General features: G+C 39.8%; 1 long non-coding RNA gene across 1 annotated transcript in view; it reads right to left on the reverse strand.

The window, feature by feature from the left end:
- The window catches only part of LOC131279718 (uncharacterized), a 109,073-nt gene that overhangs the window by 86,600 nt on the left and 3,729 nt on the right, over window positions 1-18,744 (reverse strand). The gene's annotated exons all lie outside the window — the stretch shown is intronic.

Genomic DNA, 18,744 nt, shown 5'->3' on the forward strand with positions numbered 1-18,744 from the left:
TGTAAATTGTATTTTTTTGAAGATATATACATCACACACAAAAAATGTTATATTAAAAATATGAGGTTCCCATATACCCTCAAACCCCCTATCCCACTCCTCCCACACCAACAACCCCCTCCATCATTGTGGCATACTCATCACACTTGGTGAACACATTTTAGAGCACTCCTGCACCACACAGATAATAGTTTACCCTGCAGTTCACACTCTCCCCCAGTACATTCAGTAGGTTATGGCAGGATATATAATGTACTCTTTATCCCAATTGTCAAAACTCCTAGATAATTTAAGAATTAAACTTATTTGGGGACTGGAAATGAAATATGTTTCACTAGGATTTTTCTTTGTAATGTTTTTTTTTTTCAATTTCTCACTAAAACATAAAGTATCCTACTTTTATAGCAGTGGACAGTTAACTTTTCTGTAAAGGCCCTGTTTTAGTTAGGTGGAGGCTACCAAGGCAATATACCAGAAATGGGTTGGCTCCTACAATGAGGATTTATTAACTTATAAGCTTACAGTTCCACAGCTGAAAAAAATGTCCAAATCACAGCATCATCAGGTGATGCCCATCTGCTAGTCTCTGCCTCCTGGCCTCATTGCTTTCAGCTCCTGGCTTTCTGTCTGTTCTCATGACTTTCTCTTTCCTGTGTGCCAATGATTTCAGGTTCTTGCTTTTGTGGCTTTCTCTCTCACCTTCTGTGGGTTCCTCTCTGAGTTCCTGGGCCTTTCCTCTCTGTCTCTGTATGTCCATCCAATTTATAAAGGACTCCAGTAAGACCCACCCTGGGGCACCCCTTACTGAAGTAGATTAATCCAATCAAATGGTTTTAACTGAAGTAATTTAATCAAAAGTTCCCACCTAGGCTTCTGGGATGTTGGAGGATTAAAGAGGCAGAGGGATCACTTCTCTCCCAGAAAAAAATAGCTAGAGGACAGGCAGAGATTGTCTGAAGGGCTGCTCTGGGGCTTAAAACACCAGGAGAAAGCCACACATCACCCAGAAGAGAGAGGAGTGAAGGAAAGGAGTCTCAGCTGGCTGTAAAATCCCATGAATAGAGTGAGCAGCAAAAGCAGCAGTGGGTACCCATCCCCCTACCTTAAAACCAAACAGCAGTCTCCCAATTGCAGTGGCTGCAGACAGAGGGGATTACAGGGGTCCTCTTTCCCAAGAAAGCAGAGAGGGAGGGACACAGCTTACAGAAAATTCAGATTTTGGTCAGCAAACTTGGTCTGCTGCATTAGAGGGGTCACACACTTCTAGGTTGGGTGTGACCATGACTTCTTTTGCACTGAGAACCAGCAAGAGGCTAAAGATAATTTGCCTTCTCAAACACCCTCCTTCCCGCCCCTGGCTGGTTGCTGAGGAGGCAGAGGAAAGAAGGGTATGGCTGGCCAAGGGAAGAAAACAGCTTCTGAGAAAGTTTATGGGTGACACTTGGTCAGTCTTGAGGACTTTGCTTCTCCACCACCCACCAGGAGTTACACTGAATCCATTCCCCCAAGCAACTGGGGCCTGAGATGAGAAGGCTCCCAAAGAGTGCCGTCTCTGGCCAGTTCAGAAAAATACACTAGGAGAAAAATAATAAATGAAAGAGGCAAGCAGGCACATTTACTGCTCCCCTCTCCAAGGCCCTTGGACACTGGCCAGCACCCCATTACTGGGTTCTTACCCCTGGTTTGAGCAGTTAAACAGGGGCAATCCTAAATACCTAGAACAAGTTGAACCAAAGGTCTAAGAACAGTGGTAGCACACAGCTACTTAAGAGTAAATCCCTAGATAAGAGAGGGAGCTGAACATTAGATTAAACTCAGTGTAAGAATCAGAAGCCAAGACATCAGCAAAAAATTACAAGTCACACAAAGAAAAAGGAAGATATACCCAAGCAAAGGATCAAATCAAAGTTCCAGGAGAGACAGGACTTGAAATAGCTAACCACTGAGGTTCACAGAAATCTCCTATATCAAATCATGGAGTTGAAGGACAACATGGCTAAAGAAATAAAAGACATTAAGAAGGCACTGGGTGAGCACAAAGAAAAATTTGAAATCTTGGATATAAAAATAACAGCATATGGGAATGAAAGACACAATAAGTAAGCTTAAAAATACAGTAGAGGCATACAACAGCAGATTTGAAATCATGAAGAAGAATAAGTGATGTAAAGGAAAGAACAACTGAAATTGAAAAGAGAGAAGAACAGAAAGAGAAAAGAATGGAAAAAAATGAGCAGGGGCTCAGTGAGTTGAATGAAACGCACCAACATACATGTTATGGGAGTTTGAGAAGAAGAAGAGAAGGGAAATAAGGCTGAAAGAATATTTGAGGAAATAATGGCCTAAAATTTCCCAACTCTCATGAAAGACATAAATATAAATGTCTAGGAAGCACAGTTTACTCCAATTAGAATAAATCCAATTAGACCATCACTAAGACACATAATATTCAGAATGTCAAATGCCAAAGATAAAGAGAAAACTCTGAAAGCAGCAAGGGAAAAGCAAAACATTACATACAAGGAATGTCCAATAAGACTTAGTGTGGATTTCTCTTCAGAAACTATGAAGGTAAAAAGGCAGTGGTATGATATAATTATAGTACAAAAGAGAAAAAACTGCCAGCCATGAATTCTTTATCCAGAAAAACTGTCCTTCAAATATGACAGTGAGTTTAAGATATTCACAGATAAACAGAAACCAAGAGAGCTCATAAACAAGAATCTACCTCTGCAGGAAACACTAAAGGGAGTTCTGCAGCCAGAAAAGAAAACAGGAGAGGGGCTTGAGAAGAATATAGAAGTGAAGACTATCTGAAAGGGTAACCAAAAAGGTAAAAAGATGAACAAAAGTAAGATATGACATATGAACGCCAAAGGATAAAATGGCTAAAGTAAGTAATGCCATTACAGTAATGACATTGAATGTTAGTGGATTAAACTCCCCAGTCAAGATATAGGCTGACAGAATGGATAAGAAAATATTAGCCATCCACATGCTGTCTGCAAGAGACTTATCTTAGATCCAAGGATGCAAATACACTGAAATGAAAGTTTGGAAAAAGATATTTCATGCAAATAGTAACCAAAAGAGAACAGGGGTAGCTATATTGGTGTCAGACAAAACAGACTTTAAATGCAAAAGGTCCCACCTACAGTAAGTTCACACCTCCAGGATAGATTAACTCTAAGGACATGATCTTCTAGGGTCCACCCAGCTTCAGACTTTCCCGGAGCCAAATAGGAAGTATTTAAGGCTTTTCAGGCCACAGTGTCTCTAGCTCAACTACTCAACTCTGTCATCATAGCTTGAAAGGAGCCACAGACAGAAACAAGGCATGGCTGTGTTCCAATAAAATTTATTTTCAAAAACTAGTGGCACCCACAGGCCAAGTTTGTAGATCCCTGCTTTAATAGAAACCTCTTACAATGCTCTAAATACCTGACTTGTCTTGCTTACATTTGTAGGGAACACATAGGTTAGATGTGTATGTTAGATCTTGAAAAAATTATGCAATCTCAAAATATTACATAATAGGAGAAGAGCAGAGAAGCAGCTAATGCCGTTAAATCTGCATGCATACCCTTACTTTTTCTGATTGCTTTGGGGCCTTTTATTTCATTGAACCCCATCCCCCTCATTAGATGGAGAATGCTTCCAACCACAGTTTAGCATGGACCTGCTAAGCAGCATTTCTTCACTTGAACTAAAACTTTATAGGGGACCAGGGGAAGCCACAGCTTATTAGATGGAGGGTTTACATAGGTACATTTCATATTTTCTTTTCCAAGCTGCATTGCTAAAAAGGAATAAAGAAAATACATGTTTAATAGTCAAAGAAAATTCATGGTAGAAAAGAAAAACTCTGCCTTCAAAACAAAATTGTAATATCTAACCATTTAAAAATTAGAAAACTGACACTAAGCAAAACTTACTTCTTCCCCTGCCTTGGTCTGTACCAAATTCCCAATCACTGACTTCTGATTTAGTGTTTTTTCTACGTATCTCCAGGAATAAAACAAAGCTTTCTCTCCCTGGGGAGGCATGTTGTGGTCCTCAATCCTGCTAGGCATCAAAATCAACTTACTCAATATAAAGATTCCCTGGCCCCTCCCCTTCCCTCTCTTCCTGACACAGCAGGTCTGAGATATACTCTGCAGGTCTGTCATTGTACTACAATGACAAGAAAAGGGCAATGCAAAGTTATACCCTTACAATCTGCTGAAGCTACCACAGATTAGGGCCCACATTTGTAACCCTTATGGTGTTCCTGTGTCTAAAGTCTTTCCAGTCTAGAGAAGTACACCTTCCCTTCTTTAAGTGACAGGTTGTTACTTTTCCTACTATGAGTTTAGTGAAAGGAAATATCACCTGATTTACACAGAGGAAACACATCAAACACTGAGATCCTAACAAAACAGAAATCCCTCAGTGAAACCTGTCTATCATATGTTCTGGCTAAGAATCAGCTAGAAAAAAAAAATGGAAAAAAATCACTGTAAAATAAACATAAGGATTTAAAGAATAGTTTTCATCTTTGATAGATCAATTAAGTAAACTAAAAATCAACATTATGACAACTCTATGTGCATTATTTCAATAATTTATTTGAAGTTAACCAATTTCTCAAAAGACACAAGTTATCAAAACTCATCCAAGGTGAAATTGATAACCTGAATTGTCTCACAATTTTTAAAAAAATTTAATTTGTAGTAAAAAATATTTTGAAAAACTATGCTCCAGGTCCAGATGGTACCAAGCACTTACAGAAGCAATTACACCAATTCTACGTGATCTCTTCAAAAAATAAATAGGAGAGAACACATCCCAGTTCAGTCTACAAGGCCAGCATTATTCTTGACGAAGATGAAGACAGCACAAAGAAAACCACAGACCACTGTCCATCATGAACACAGATGTAAAAATCTTAAACAAAATATTGTAAATTGAATCCTGCAATATATAAAAACAATAATGGATCTTAATCAAGTGAGGTTTTTCCCAGGTATGAAGGCTGGTTCAACATCCAAAACTCAATCAGGAAAGCGTATTTGGCTCAACTGATAGAGCATCTGCCTACCACATGGGAGGTCTAGGGTTCAATCCAGGACCTCCTGACCTGTGTGATGAGTTGGCCCATGTGCAGTGCTGATGCGTGCAAGGAGTGCCCTGCCATGCAGGGGTGTCCCCTGCATAGGTAAGCCCTACATGCAAGGAATGTGCCCTGTTTAGGAGAGCTGCCCTGCATGGAAAAACGTGCAGCCTGCCCAGGAGTGGTGCCACACACATGGAAAGCTGACGCAGCAAGACGATGCAACAAAGGGAGACACAGATTCCCAGTGCCGCTGACAACAATGCAAGCAGATATGGAAGAATACACAGCAAATGGACACAGAGCAGAAAACGGGGGGAGGAGAGAGAAATAAATAAAAAATAAGTAAATAAAAATCTTTTTAAAAGAATAACACCATTAAGAGAATTTTAAAAAAACCTCAACCAATGTAATTGGACCATATTAAAAGTCTATATTAGAAAAACCACATGATTATATAAACAAATATAGAAAAAGCTTTTGGCAAAATATAGCACCCAATCATGATTTTAAAAAAAAGAAAAGAAAACAACAAATTAGGAATAGTAGTGAACTTATTCAAACTAATAAAAGGCATCTACAAATGACATGAAACTAACATCATACTTAATGATGAAAGACTGAATGTTTTTCCCTTTAAATCAGGAAGGAGTCAAAGAGGACCACTCTCACCACTCTTATTCAACATTGTACTGGAAGTCTTAGTTTGAAATATGGAAAGAAAAGAAAAAGAAATATAGACCAGAAAGGAAAAATTAAAACATTCCTTATTTGTAGGCAACATGATTGTCAATGCAGAACGTTTCAGGGACTCTACAAAAAACCTCTTAGAACAAATAAGTGAGTTTATCAAGGCCATTAGTTATAAGGTCGTATACATAAAAATGAATTTTCAACAGTATTGCTATATACAAGCAATGAACAACTGGGAACAGAAATTTTAAAAACAATACTATTTACAACAGCTACAAAAAAATACTTTAGGGGAAGCAGACCTGGCCCAATGGATAGGGCATCCATCTACCTCACGGAGGACCGCGGTTCAAACCCCAGGCCTCCTTGACCTGTGTGGAGCTGACCCATGCACAGGGCTGATGCACGCAAGGAGTGCCCTGCCACACAGGGGTTCCCCTGCATAGGGGAGCCACACGCGCAAGGAGTGTGCCCCATAAGGAGAGCTACCCAGTGCGAAAGAAAGTTCAGCTTGCCCAAGAATGGCACCGCACATACGGAGAGCTGACACAGGAAGATGACGCAACAAAAAGAAACACGGTTTCCTGTGCTGCTGACAACAACAGAAGTGGACAAAGAAGGACAGGCAGCAAATGGACACAGAGAACAGACAACTGGGGGGGAGAGGGAAGGGGAGAGAAATAAAAAATTAAAAATAAAATAAAAAATGAAAATACTTTGGTATAAATATAACAAAACATGCACAAGATCTCCATGCCGCCAACCATTCTAACATCAAGAGATTGTCAGGATGGATGATGATCCATGAGCCTCCTTAGATTCCATTTCCTTAGCAGTCCTTAGGATGTTCCTTTTTCTCACTGTTGATGAGAGAAGAAAGTTCAAGACTCTGATTCTAGAGTTAGCCCTGATAAAATCATGTGCTTCACATTGATTAAATTCCAGAGGACACCAAATATACATTCAGTGTTGGGTGTTAGGCATTTCTCCATGTGGAAAAAGGAAAAAATATGGCCCCAACCCAGAATTCCAAATCTAATCCCTATCATGCCCACACACATAAATTCCACCCACCCTTACCACCCACTGAGAGATCTCTGCCAAAAACAAAGCATCGAAGAAAAGACAGGCAAACTCATACTTTTTATTATGGAGATTTTTTTCAAACTTAATTCCGTAACAGTCCCCCCTAGGTAGTTAACACTACATTGAACACTGCAATTGCTTAGGCTAGAGGAATTCATCTATTCCAAAGACATTTGAGGAGTACCTACCAGGTACTGTGCCAAGGACTGGGAAAGAGTCCTCTTTGAAGGAGCTAGCCATGTTTTTTTTTTTTTAAAGATTTCTTTATTTATTTAATTTCCCAACCCCCGCCCTGGTTGTCTCTTCTCTGTGTCTATTTGCTGCGTCTGATTTCTTTGTCCGCTTCTGTTGTCGTCAGTGGCACAGGAAGTGTGGGCGGCGCCATTCCTGGGCAGGCTGCACTTTCTTTCACGCTGGGCGGCTCTCCTTGTGGGGTGCACTTCTTGCGCGTGGGGCTCCCCTATGCGGGGGACACCCTTGCATGGCAGGGCACTCCTTGCGCGCATCAGCACTGCGCATGGGACAGCTCCACACGGGTCAAGGAGGCCCAGGGTTTGAACTGCGGACCTCCCATGTGGTAGACGGATGCCCTAACCACTGGGCCAAGTCCGTTTCCCGGAGCTAGCCATCTTGTAGCAAATACAGATATTAAACAAATAAATTCAGAAAACTGAGAGGGGAGGATTTCTATGGCTTAGAAAAGAATTTGTCTAGTCCCCCTAACCTAAGACATTTTTTAGTATATCTTGACCATATTTTCCCCTATCAGTAAGTTAGAAGAAAATTAAAAATCCAAATTCAGAGAGAGGGACAGGAAAAGAGAGAGGCTGTGGTGTTAACCCAAAATATAACTTTAATAATAAATCATGCATCCAACATCTTTACCCACTAAGTGGATTGGGTTAGTGAAACGAAGAAAAGCAATGAGCCCCATCTAGTGGCCAATATTTTAATTTTTCTTGATACTTTTATCACTACATCTTATCTGAGTTTGTTCATATTTACTGCCTGTTTTCTACAGTAGAATATAAGCTTCATGAGGGCAGAGACATTGTCTAAGGGTATTCACTGTGTCAGAAAACTCTAGAAAGCACTAGACAATAAATGTTTTTTAACAAATGAACGAACTCCTTATATAAACAGTTTATCTTCCTAAAGCCATTCCTGATATCTCTATCTAACAGTTTACCATTTGATCATTTGACACCATATTGAATATTGCAGGAATTTGATAATTATTTATATTCTTGTACCATTTAAAATAGAATCTCCTCCCTCTTCCTCCTCACAAAAGATTTCCTCATTTATTTTTTTATTTTTTAACATCTAGGAAACTTGGTGTTAATTTATGGTTACTGTATTAGTCAGGGTTCTCTACGGAAAAAGAATCAACAAGGGATATCCGTCGATAGTAAGAGATTTATTAGAGTCTCTCATGCAGCCATGGGAATGCACAAGTCCAGATTCCGCAGGCAGGCTGCAACCAGGAACTCCAATGAAAAGCCAATGAAGACTCTTGACAAGTTCTGGGAGATGCTGGCTATCCAAAGATAAGCTGGGAAATTCTCTCTCAATGCTGGACTCGCTTCCCCTTTTAGGATTCAACTGATTGGGTTAAGCGTCACTCACTGCTAATGGTAATCTCCCTGATTGATGTAATTATAACCAGCTATCTCTGATTTACCACTGCAGTAAAGTCAATGTGACAAAATTCCATAAATGCCCTTGCATTACAGTTAGCCCAGTGCTTGCTTGACCGAACAGCTGGGTATGATTACCTGGCTGAGTTGACACAACAGCTTAACCATCATAGTTACTGTTACCACTCTAGCCATCTACCTGTTATAAAGAATGTAGCACTAACTTTAGAACAGCAGCAGTATGGAAGGACATTACAAACTATAGCAAATTGAGAAAGCAAAAGAGACAAATTTCAGAAAACTCTCCAGGAGGTGTTGAAACTAGACCTGTGGGGCAGTTTGACATTATTTATGATAGAAATTGTACAGCTCAGAGTAACTACATATGTATTCATCTGTTTACCTATCTTAAATTGGTTCTTTGAGCTGATCAGAAAGCCATTGCAGTCTTTGAACAATTTTTTAAGAGGGAAGAGGAAGACTGAACCCTCACAGACACTGCCCACCATCTTATGTCAACACGTGGGTGACAAGAGACCTTGGGTGCAGAAGTAGCTCTTATGGTACCTTGAGTTGGACTCTTTAGGATCTTGTGATTGTAAGCTTCTACCCCAAATAAATACCCTTTATAAAAACCAAACGTTTTCTGGTACTTGGCACCACTACCATTTTGGCTGACTAATACAGCCTGTAATAGAGAAGTCTCTGAAGGCTTAAGAGCTCCACTCACTCCATCATGGATATGAACCAGGAATTCCAGAAGCAGTCATATTGAGAAAGGAAACATGATGCCTTCCTGAAAAGAGCAATTTGTACCAGGGTCTAAAGCAGTGATACTCACTTGTGTAGCAACATTTTCTAATATTATTAGCCAGAGGCCACACACATCCTTTATGTCTTGAAGAAAAAAGTACTTGCCAAAATTTTCATGAAAGACACTTTTATAGGTCCCATGTTTGGTTCCCAGAGCCACCTAATGAGAAGACAAGCAGACACAGAAGAACACACAGCAAATGGACATAGAGAGCAGACAATGGGGGGAACAGGGAAGGAGGGGGATAAATAAATTAAATAAATCTTTTTAAAAAAGACACTTTCATTACTATCTTACAAATGGACCTCATGTTTTTAATGAATTTTTCTGACCATACTGGTTTGTAAAGTTGTAACTCATTTTTCCTTTTCAAAAAATTGTTCAAAGACCGCAATGACTTTCTGATCAGCTCAAAGATCCATTGTTGAGAATTATGATGCTATCAACACAACCAAAAGTATGTGTGTATAAATAGATTCACAGGTAAACAGATGAATAGATACATAATTACTCCGAGCTGTACAATTTCTATTATGGCTTTTATAAATATTTAAACTAATATTTGTACAGTTTTTATCACCTGACTGGGAAGCACTGATTTAGTATAATATTCTAATGCACACACACACACAAATGCCTCATTTAAAGCAGCTACGTGAAGCTGAAAAACTGGATATAACACTTTTTTAAAGAAGTGTTAAATTACAGAAAAGTTACATGTAAAATATAGGGAATTCCCATAAAACCTACCCCCATCCCTTCTCACATTTCCCCCATTAATAACATCTTTCATTTGTGTTACAATTAACAAATATTGAAGCATTGCTACTAACCATGGTCTACAGTTTACGTTATAGTTTACACTTTGCACTGTACAATTTTATAGGTTTTGACAAAAGATAAAATGGCCTGTACCCATCATTGCAATATCATGCAGGACAATTCCAGTGTCCCCAAAATGCCCCATGTTAAACCTATTCTTCCCTTTCCCTCCTCTCAGAAACTCTGGTTTCCACTATCTTCATATCAATGTTATAAGTTCTTCCATTACTACAATAATAAGTTTACTTTGTCCATGGTTGCATTCCCCCCTTATGTCTGTTCATTCCGCAATCTTGAGAATTTGAGAATGGTGATGAGAGCTGAGTTAGATCCCATGGAGCAGATGGATGGAACTGTCTTGCTTGCAGTTGTAGATACTCTCTGTTTTGTGGATTGGCATTGTATTAGTCAGCCAAAGGGGTGCTGATGCAAAATGCCAGAAATTGGTTGGTGTTTATAAAGGGTATTTATTTGGGGTAGGAGCTTACAGTTACCAGGCCATAAAGCATAAGTTACTTCCCTCACCAAAGACTATTTCCACATATTGCAGCAAAATGGCTGCTGACATCTGTGAGGGTTCAGGCCTCCTGGGTTCCTCTGGGCTCAGCTCATCTGGTTTCTCCACAAGGTCAGCTGTAGACTGTCAGGTGAAATGTCTCTGTCTCTGTCTCTCTCCCTGGGGTTTCTGCTGTGCCTAAGGAGCTGTCTCTATTCCTCTGTTTTCTTCTCCTGGCTCAGGTCCTCTCTTCCTGGGGCTTGCTTCTCTTTCCTCTGTGTGCTGACTTCCTGGTGTCCAGCTTAAGGCTTCAACGTCAAACTCCAGCATCAAAAACCCTCAATTCTGTCCTTTGCCATTGTTGTGGAAGCAGAGAGATTCAATGATTGCATATGGAAGGTGAGGACTCAGTAATAGTTTTGGGAAGGAAAATTTATTTACGACCAGCCAGGCTCACGAACTCTTGCTCAGAACCCTGAGCCCCGAATAGGATTTTTGAGTTCCCTTTATACAGAGGATGTAGGAGTTGGGAGTCAAATGGTGCTTTGTTTGAGTACTAGATAAGCTTGAATTAACACGTATTCCCCACATTCCCAGTAAGCTTGAATTAACATATTTACTTTGCATTCTCCCTGAATATCCAAAGTCTATAGAGACTATATCACTTAATTGGCTTTCCAGGACTGGAGTGGTTGGCATGGTTACGAAAGGCGGGGCTGCAGTTCTTATTGTTTGACACACACAGCCCAGGTTATTCATGAAGAAACGCACAGCCCCCCACACACAGCCCACATCACCATGTCTTTTATCTGTGAGTCCCCACCCTTTGGGGACTCAATACCCTAATGACATGGCCCAATCAAACCCCTATTCATAATTTAATCACACCCAGGTACAGACCAGATTACAAACATAATCCAATATCTATTTTTGGAATTCATAACCATATCAAACTGCTGCAGGTGTTGTTCATCATCATAATTTTGTTGGTTTTCCTGGGTGAGTCCAATGAACTAGAGAGTAGGTATTGGCTGCAACTCTGCTGAGATTCAGGGCTCAACCAGCTTATGAACAGACCAAAGATTTAAATCTCTGGGACATATATTTAAGGGGTATATTACTAACTATAGGTTCAAATAAAAGGGGCATAAGAACCATTCACCAGGAAATTATAAATGAGTCTAACTTTGCTACACTGGAAAAACAGGTTATCATATATTCCAATGTAAGGCCCACTGACAGGATGCCAGCTTCCTGGGGTTGTCTGTTCTGCCTATAGTGATGGACATAACTCTTAATAGCAGGAATATAAGGTGGAAAAGACCTTGGGAATTTACAAACCAAGACTTCATGTTTCTTTTCCTAGAGCTAGTTCTTCTTAGCATTCCCCAGAATTATGTGACAGAGGAAGAATGCCATTCTTCCTGACTTTTAGTGCCTAGAAGACACAGATATCTCTTTAGAAGCATTTGCATATAATGAGGCATTGTCACTTGGCCAGTCACTCAGTCATTTAATGAACATGCGACAAAACCAATAACAACCACTACCACAAACAAACGGGGTGGCGATTTGAAAGTATATTAATCCCAGAAACATGTTCTTAAATTTAATACATTCCTGTATATGTGAAGCCATTGTAAATAGGCTCTTTTGATGGGGTTACTTCAGTTAAGATGTGACCTACCTTAATCATATTGATGTTGCTGTGGGTGGGAGGCTCTTTGTCTCTTCAGGGATAACCTTAACCTAAGCTGTCTGTCCTGACTTGTGGGTGTGGGATGGTGAGAGGCTGCAGCCCTGCCCTTGGTAACCATGGCAATGACTCCAGTCCCAGGAAACAGTTTATCAATGCAAACTCTATAAATTTTAAATATTCAGGGTAAATGCAAACCAAATGTGCTAAAAGCTTATCTAGAATGTATGAGTCCATGCTAAAAGCTTACCTAGGATGTGGAAGATATATGCTAATTCAAGCCTATTGAGAACTGAAACAAAAGAACCATTTGGCCTTTCCTCTCTGTATAAAAGAAACTCAAAAATCTTCTTTGGGGCTTTGGTTTGCAACAGAAAGCTCCCGAGTCTGGCTGGCCGTCAATAAATCATTTTTTCCTTCTCAAAATCATTCCTGAGTCCTGGCCTTTCTATACACAAGTAATTGAACCTCGCTCAAATTCTACAACATTTTTGGGGGCTCTCCCAGGATTACAAACGAAAACCAGAGACGGTAGCATTTTGCTGCCCCTTCCAAATCCTCAAGGAAGCCGGGTATTTGCATTAAGCAGCCCAGGAAACTAAGGCAGATGGAAAATAAAACACATTTGTTTCCCTCCCTACCTAAGCCCCAGTAAAATAACAATAAGGAGACTTTCACTTAAGCCATAAACTCAGGAGAACAAAGACAGTGGCAACAAAATTACCAAAGTTAGAAGGCAAATGGGCATGTAGTAAACTGACAGTAGAGTCAAGGAAACTGAATCCAAGGGAAACACGTCGACTGACCTCCCACCTACAACATGGGAGGTTTGGGTTCGGTCCCCGGTGCCTACTGGAGAATGGGCAAGAGAGTGAGCCTGCACAACTGGCTGGCAGGGTGAGCTGATGCAAGAAGATGATGCCAAAAGTAACATATGGAGGAAAACACAGTAAGAGAAACAACAAAGCAGGGAGTGGAGGTGGCTCATGTGATTGGGCGCCTCCTCCTCACATGAGAGGTCCCAGGTTTGGTTCCCAGTGATTCCTAACAAAAAAGAAGACCAGCAAACAACAAACAGATACAGCAAATGCAAACAATGAGGAGGTGGGGAGAAATAAATAAAATAAATAAAATAAATCTTAAAAAAAAACAAAAAGAAAACTGAGTCCTACATAAATCATGAATAAAGTAATAAAGTTAAGAAGCAACTAGATTTGCCCCACAGAACTCCCCAAAGCTTCAGGACTGAAAATGGAGAATCAAGTAACAGCTAGATCCCCAGATCCTCAGCCATAGTCTGCACAGCCCCAGCAACTGGTCCTCATTCATGCAAAAGATTAGCAGTTTCGACTATGGAGAGGGTAAACAGAGAGTGTCGGGACTAGGAGTTACCAGACACAATGGATTTGCGGGGGTGGGGAAGTGGGGGCAGTGCTGAAAATAGGGGAAATAAGTGAATAAGCCTAATGAATGCTGAAATCCTCTTTCCTCCCTTGGCCTCCAGAAGAGAAGCAACCTACATCTACACATTCCAGGCTAGAGAATGGAAGATCCTTCCCTCAGGAATCTGACAAACACAGGAGGAAAGAGCCAAAGATACTAACATAAAGGATTTTCCATTAAAAATTGTTCAGTAAAACACCCCAAACAAATCACCACATAATGAAGCATACTTGATTAAGCCCCATCCATGCATTCAAGGCTTCCAATTAACTTTGTAGTACCTCATACTTAATCATGAGCAGAAAATCAATGATTATAGAACATCTGCAGAATACCTCCAACATGAATAATAGAAATCATAAAAAAAAAACAAAACAAAACAAAAAAAACAGGCCAGCCACCTCTGGCCAGGGCCTGGATCATGTGGTAGAAACATGCCAGCCCCCATGTGGTTGTTGCCATCTTTGAGGATCATACAAGGAGCAGAACAGCACCATGATGGACCCGCAAACCGACTGCTCAGCCACTCTAATTCTCACTCAGCCCAGTGTGAAAGGACAAGTTTGAGAAGTATTGGTGTTTGTGATGGTTAAGTTCATGTGTCAACTTGGCCAGGTTATGGTGTCCAGTTGTTTGGTCAAGTAAGCACTGGTCTGATTGCTACTATGAGGACATTTCATGGATTTGAAACATCAATAAGTTGATTGCATCTATGATTGGTTACATGGTACCAGTTCCATCATCAAAGGGGCAGTATTTTGTTCTAACTGGAATAGACACATACCCTGGATTTGGGCTGCTTTTCCTGTACACAATGTTTCTGTCAAAACTACCATCTATGGACTTACAGAATGCCTTATCCACCATCATAGTATTCCACATAGCACTGTTTCTTGTTCAAGAAACCCACTGCACATCAAATGAAGTACAGGAATGGGCACATGCACATGGAATTCATTGGCCTTATTACCATGTTCCCCATCAACCCGAAGCAGCTGGATTGGCAGAACAGCAGAATGGCCTTTTGAAGACTCAATTACTGCATCAATTGGGTGGCAATACCTTGATGCTAGGGCAATATTCTCCAAGAGGTTGTGTATGCTCTAAATCAGCATCCAGTCTATGGCTGATTACATCTACAATCAACTGAGGAGATTGCTTTCAACCAATCAGTTGAAAGCCTTAAAACGAGACGTGATGACTTTAGCGGTCAAAAGGGAAAATTTCCATCTCCCCTTCAGTCAGCCAGCTTCTCTTGGGGAATTCATCGAAAACCTTCATTGAAGTTCCCAGCTTATAGCCTGGCTTACAGAATTTGGATTTGACCATTCGTAAGGTCACATGAGCCAATTCCTATTTTTAAAAATCTCATATTTACATAGCATATACACACACATGTATATATCTCCTGTCAGTTCTGTTTCCCTAGAACATCCTAATACAGTGTTAACTCTTTTTAAAATGTTTGGTAGAATCATCACTGAAACCATCCAGTCCTGGACTTTACCTTGTTGTCAGGTTTTTGATTACTGATTCAATCTCTTTGTTATAGGTCTGTTAAGATTTTCTATTTCTTACTGTGTCATATTAGATACTTTGTATGTGTCTACAACTTTTCCCATTTCATCCAGGTTTTCTCATTCATTTGACTATAATTGTTCATAGTACTCTCTTATGAGACTATATTTCTGTATGGTTGGTAGTAATGTCCCACTTTCATTTTCTTTGTTGGTCTGGCTAAAGATTTGTCCAATTTTATTGATCTTTTCAAAAAATTAACTTTTGGCTTGTGGATTATTGATTTTTATTCTCTATTTTATTTATCTTTGTTCTAATCTCTATTATTCATTTCTTCTAATAATTTTGCGGTTGGTTTGCTTTTCTTGTTCTAGTTACTTTAGATGTGAAGTTAGGTTATTGATTTGTGATCTTTTTTTTGGTGTAGGCATTTAGAGCTTTAAATTTCCCTCTGTGCGCTGTCTGCGCTGCATCCCATAAGTTTATACTTACATTTTCTGTCATCACAAGATAGTTCCTAATTTCCTTTCTGAGTTATTCTTTGACCTATTGGATGTCCAATATGTGTTGCTTAATTTCCACATATCTGTAAATTTTCCAGTTTTCCTTATGTATTGATTTCTAGTTTTATTCTATTATGTTCTCAGAGGAGACTTTGTATGATTTCAATATTTTTTAACTTATTAAGATTTTATTTTTGGCCTTACATATGTCCTGTCCTGAAAAATGTCAGATGTGCTCTTGAGAGGAATGTGAATTCTGCTGTCTGGTGGAGAGTTCTCTTAGGTATAATTGGTTAATAGGGTTATTCCAATCTTCCGCTTCCATATTGATCTTCTGTTTAGATGTCCTATCAATAATTAAAAGTGGTGTATTAAAGTCTCCAACTATTATTGTAGAACAATCTCTTTCTCCCCTCTGTCCATTTTCACTTCATATATTTTGGAACTCTGTTGTAATGTGCCTATGTGTTTATAACCATTGTATCTTCTTGTTGGATTGAACTTTTTATCAATATATAATATCCTTCTTGTCTCCTGTAATTGTTTTTGACCTACAGTCTTTTGGGGGGAAGTGGGATACCAGGGGCTGGGGAATGAATCCAGGAACTCATATGTGGGAAGCCGGTGCTCAACCACTAAGCCCCATCAGCTCCCCTAAGTTGGGTTTTTTGTTTATTTTCCCTGTAGTCTGTTTTTGTTTTTGTTTTTTCAGGAGGCACCGGGAACTGAACCTGTGACCTCCCATGTGGGAAGTGGGTGCTCAAATTCTAGAGCCACATCTGCTCCCTCTACAGTCTATTTTTGCATATAGATTTCTTTAGTTCATTAAACATGTTTAAGACAGTAAATTTTTAAAAAACAAAACAGGTTGTATATATCGTAACAGAATTAAAATAAAATTAAAAATACACGGTACACAAATAGTGAAACTTCAGTTAATCTATGGGCTAGTTAATAGTACAATTATAAAAATGTGCCTCCATTATTATAACAATTGTTCCACACCAATGCAAGGTGTTAATAATAGGGTGGTATATGGGAATCCTATATTTTGGGCATGATTGTTCTATAAACCCACAACTTCTCTAATTAAAAAAATGTTTAAATAGCGCTGAGAGAAGAAAACTTCATACACACACACAATCATTTATATCTTCAAAAAATGAGACCAGGGGAGCGGATGTAGCTCAAGTGGTTGGCCGCCCACTTGTCATGTAAGAGGTCCTGGGTTCAATCCCTGGTACCTCCTAAAACAAACAGTAAACCCAGCGCTCATTGGGAGTGAATGTAGCTCAATGGTTGGGCACCTGCTTTCCATGTATAAGGTCCAACATTCAATCCCTGGTGTGTGTATTCATACACACACACACACACACACACACACACACACACACACACACAAGACTAGCTAGCATAATCATAAAAAAAGAACAGGATATTCTTTTTAAAAATACAGAAGACACTGCACCCAGAATAAATACTCCAGTGTCACCGGTTGTGTCTGGGTTTTTCAATGGGAAAACCAGGTGGATTCACACACTGTGGAAAGGGAATATTCAGGACCCCTAATTAAGCTGCCTCCTGGTTCAGATCAAAGGTCTTTGCTCCCCTTCCTTGCTGTCTTTAAAGGCTGCAGCGTCATCCTCGTCACAGCCTTTACTAAAAACCCGTTTGAAACGCAGCGCCGCCTCTCAAGTGTCCTCGTGATATTGCAGTTTGAGACGAGAGTGACCTCCTGGGGCCGAGGCTTTCAGGGGTCTCCGGTGGCGGAGGGGGTGTCGTGAAGGCGCTGGTTGCCAGGAGAGCGCTGGGCCACCAGCGGGGGCGCAGCCGGGCGCCTCCCACGCTGCCCAGTTCAGGGCCCCGCAATGCCTGCCGCGGACGTGGAGGTGTAGTTTCTAAAGTTTTAAATATTTTGAGGTATCGAAACTGAGTATAACGATTCAGTCATTTAAATGTTTATTTTTAATGGAACTATTTTGATGAAATGAAATTAACATTTTATATTTAAGTGAACTATAATGTGCACATTTTAAAAATAAAGGAATCTGACCTTTGGGGGAAAAAAACACAGAAGACAGATGTGGGCTCTGGAAATTAAAAATGTGAGAGCAGGAATGAAAAATTCAGTTGAAGGTGTGGATAACAAAATTAAGGAAATCTCTTTAATATAGAGGGAAAGAAAAATAGAGACATAAAAAAGTAGAGAGCCAAACCCAGGAGGTCCAAAAACCAAATAACAGAGTTCCAGAAAAAAGAACAAAAAGAGTAGAGGAGGAAAAATCATGAACAGAACAAAAAAAAATTAAGAAAAATTTCCCCAAAATAAAGGGTAGATATTTCCAGAATGAAAGGACCTCCAGAGTTCCCAGCACAATGGAAGAAAATAGCCCCATGCCAGCACATAGCGTCATGAAATTTTGAAGAGAGGGGGTAAATAAGTCTCTCAATCAAGTATGAATGAACAAAGATGTTTTCTGACATGCAAGGAGGGTCTCAAAAAGTTTACTTCCTATGCACTCCTTTTCAGGAAACCATTAGAGTACTGTTCCTCCAAGATGAAGATGTAAACTAAAAGGAAGAAAAGGGAAACAAGAACAGGGGATTCAACACAAGATAGATGAGCAAAGGACCCCCAGGAGAAATAAAAAGACTGCTAGCTAAGATGGAAACAGGTAAGCCAGTTCCAGGAAAGATTTCTTTGCAATGACAAAACTGAGTGTACCTGATGTATCCAAAAATAATGAACTGAGCAATTTAGAAAAACAGGGCTGAACTCATTGCTAAGTATTGAAAACAGAATAAACAAACAAAAACAGTATTTTATCAGGGAAAGAGAACACTGAGCAAAAGAAAAGTAATCATAATATATGTCTCCACTGTGAATACATTTACATATTGAATATTGAATGGTAACCTAAACAACTACACTGAGAAGATG

This window comes from Dasypus novemcinctus, chromosome 9 (genome assembly GCF_030445035.2).
Source record: "Dasypus novemcinctus isolate mDasNov1 chromosome 9, mDasNov1.1.hap2, whole genome shotgun sequence".
Classification (NCBI taxonomy): domain Eukaryota; kingdom Metazoa; phylum Chordata; class Mammalia; order Cingulata; family Dasypodidae; genus Dasypus; species Dasypus novemcinctus.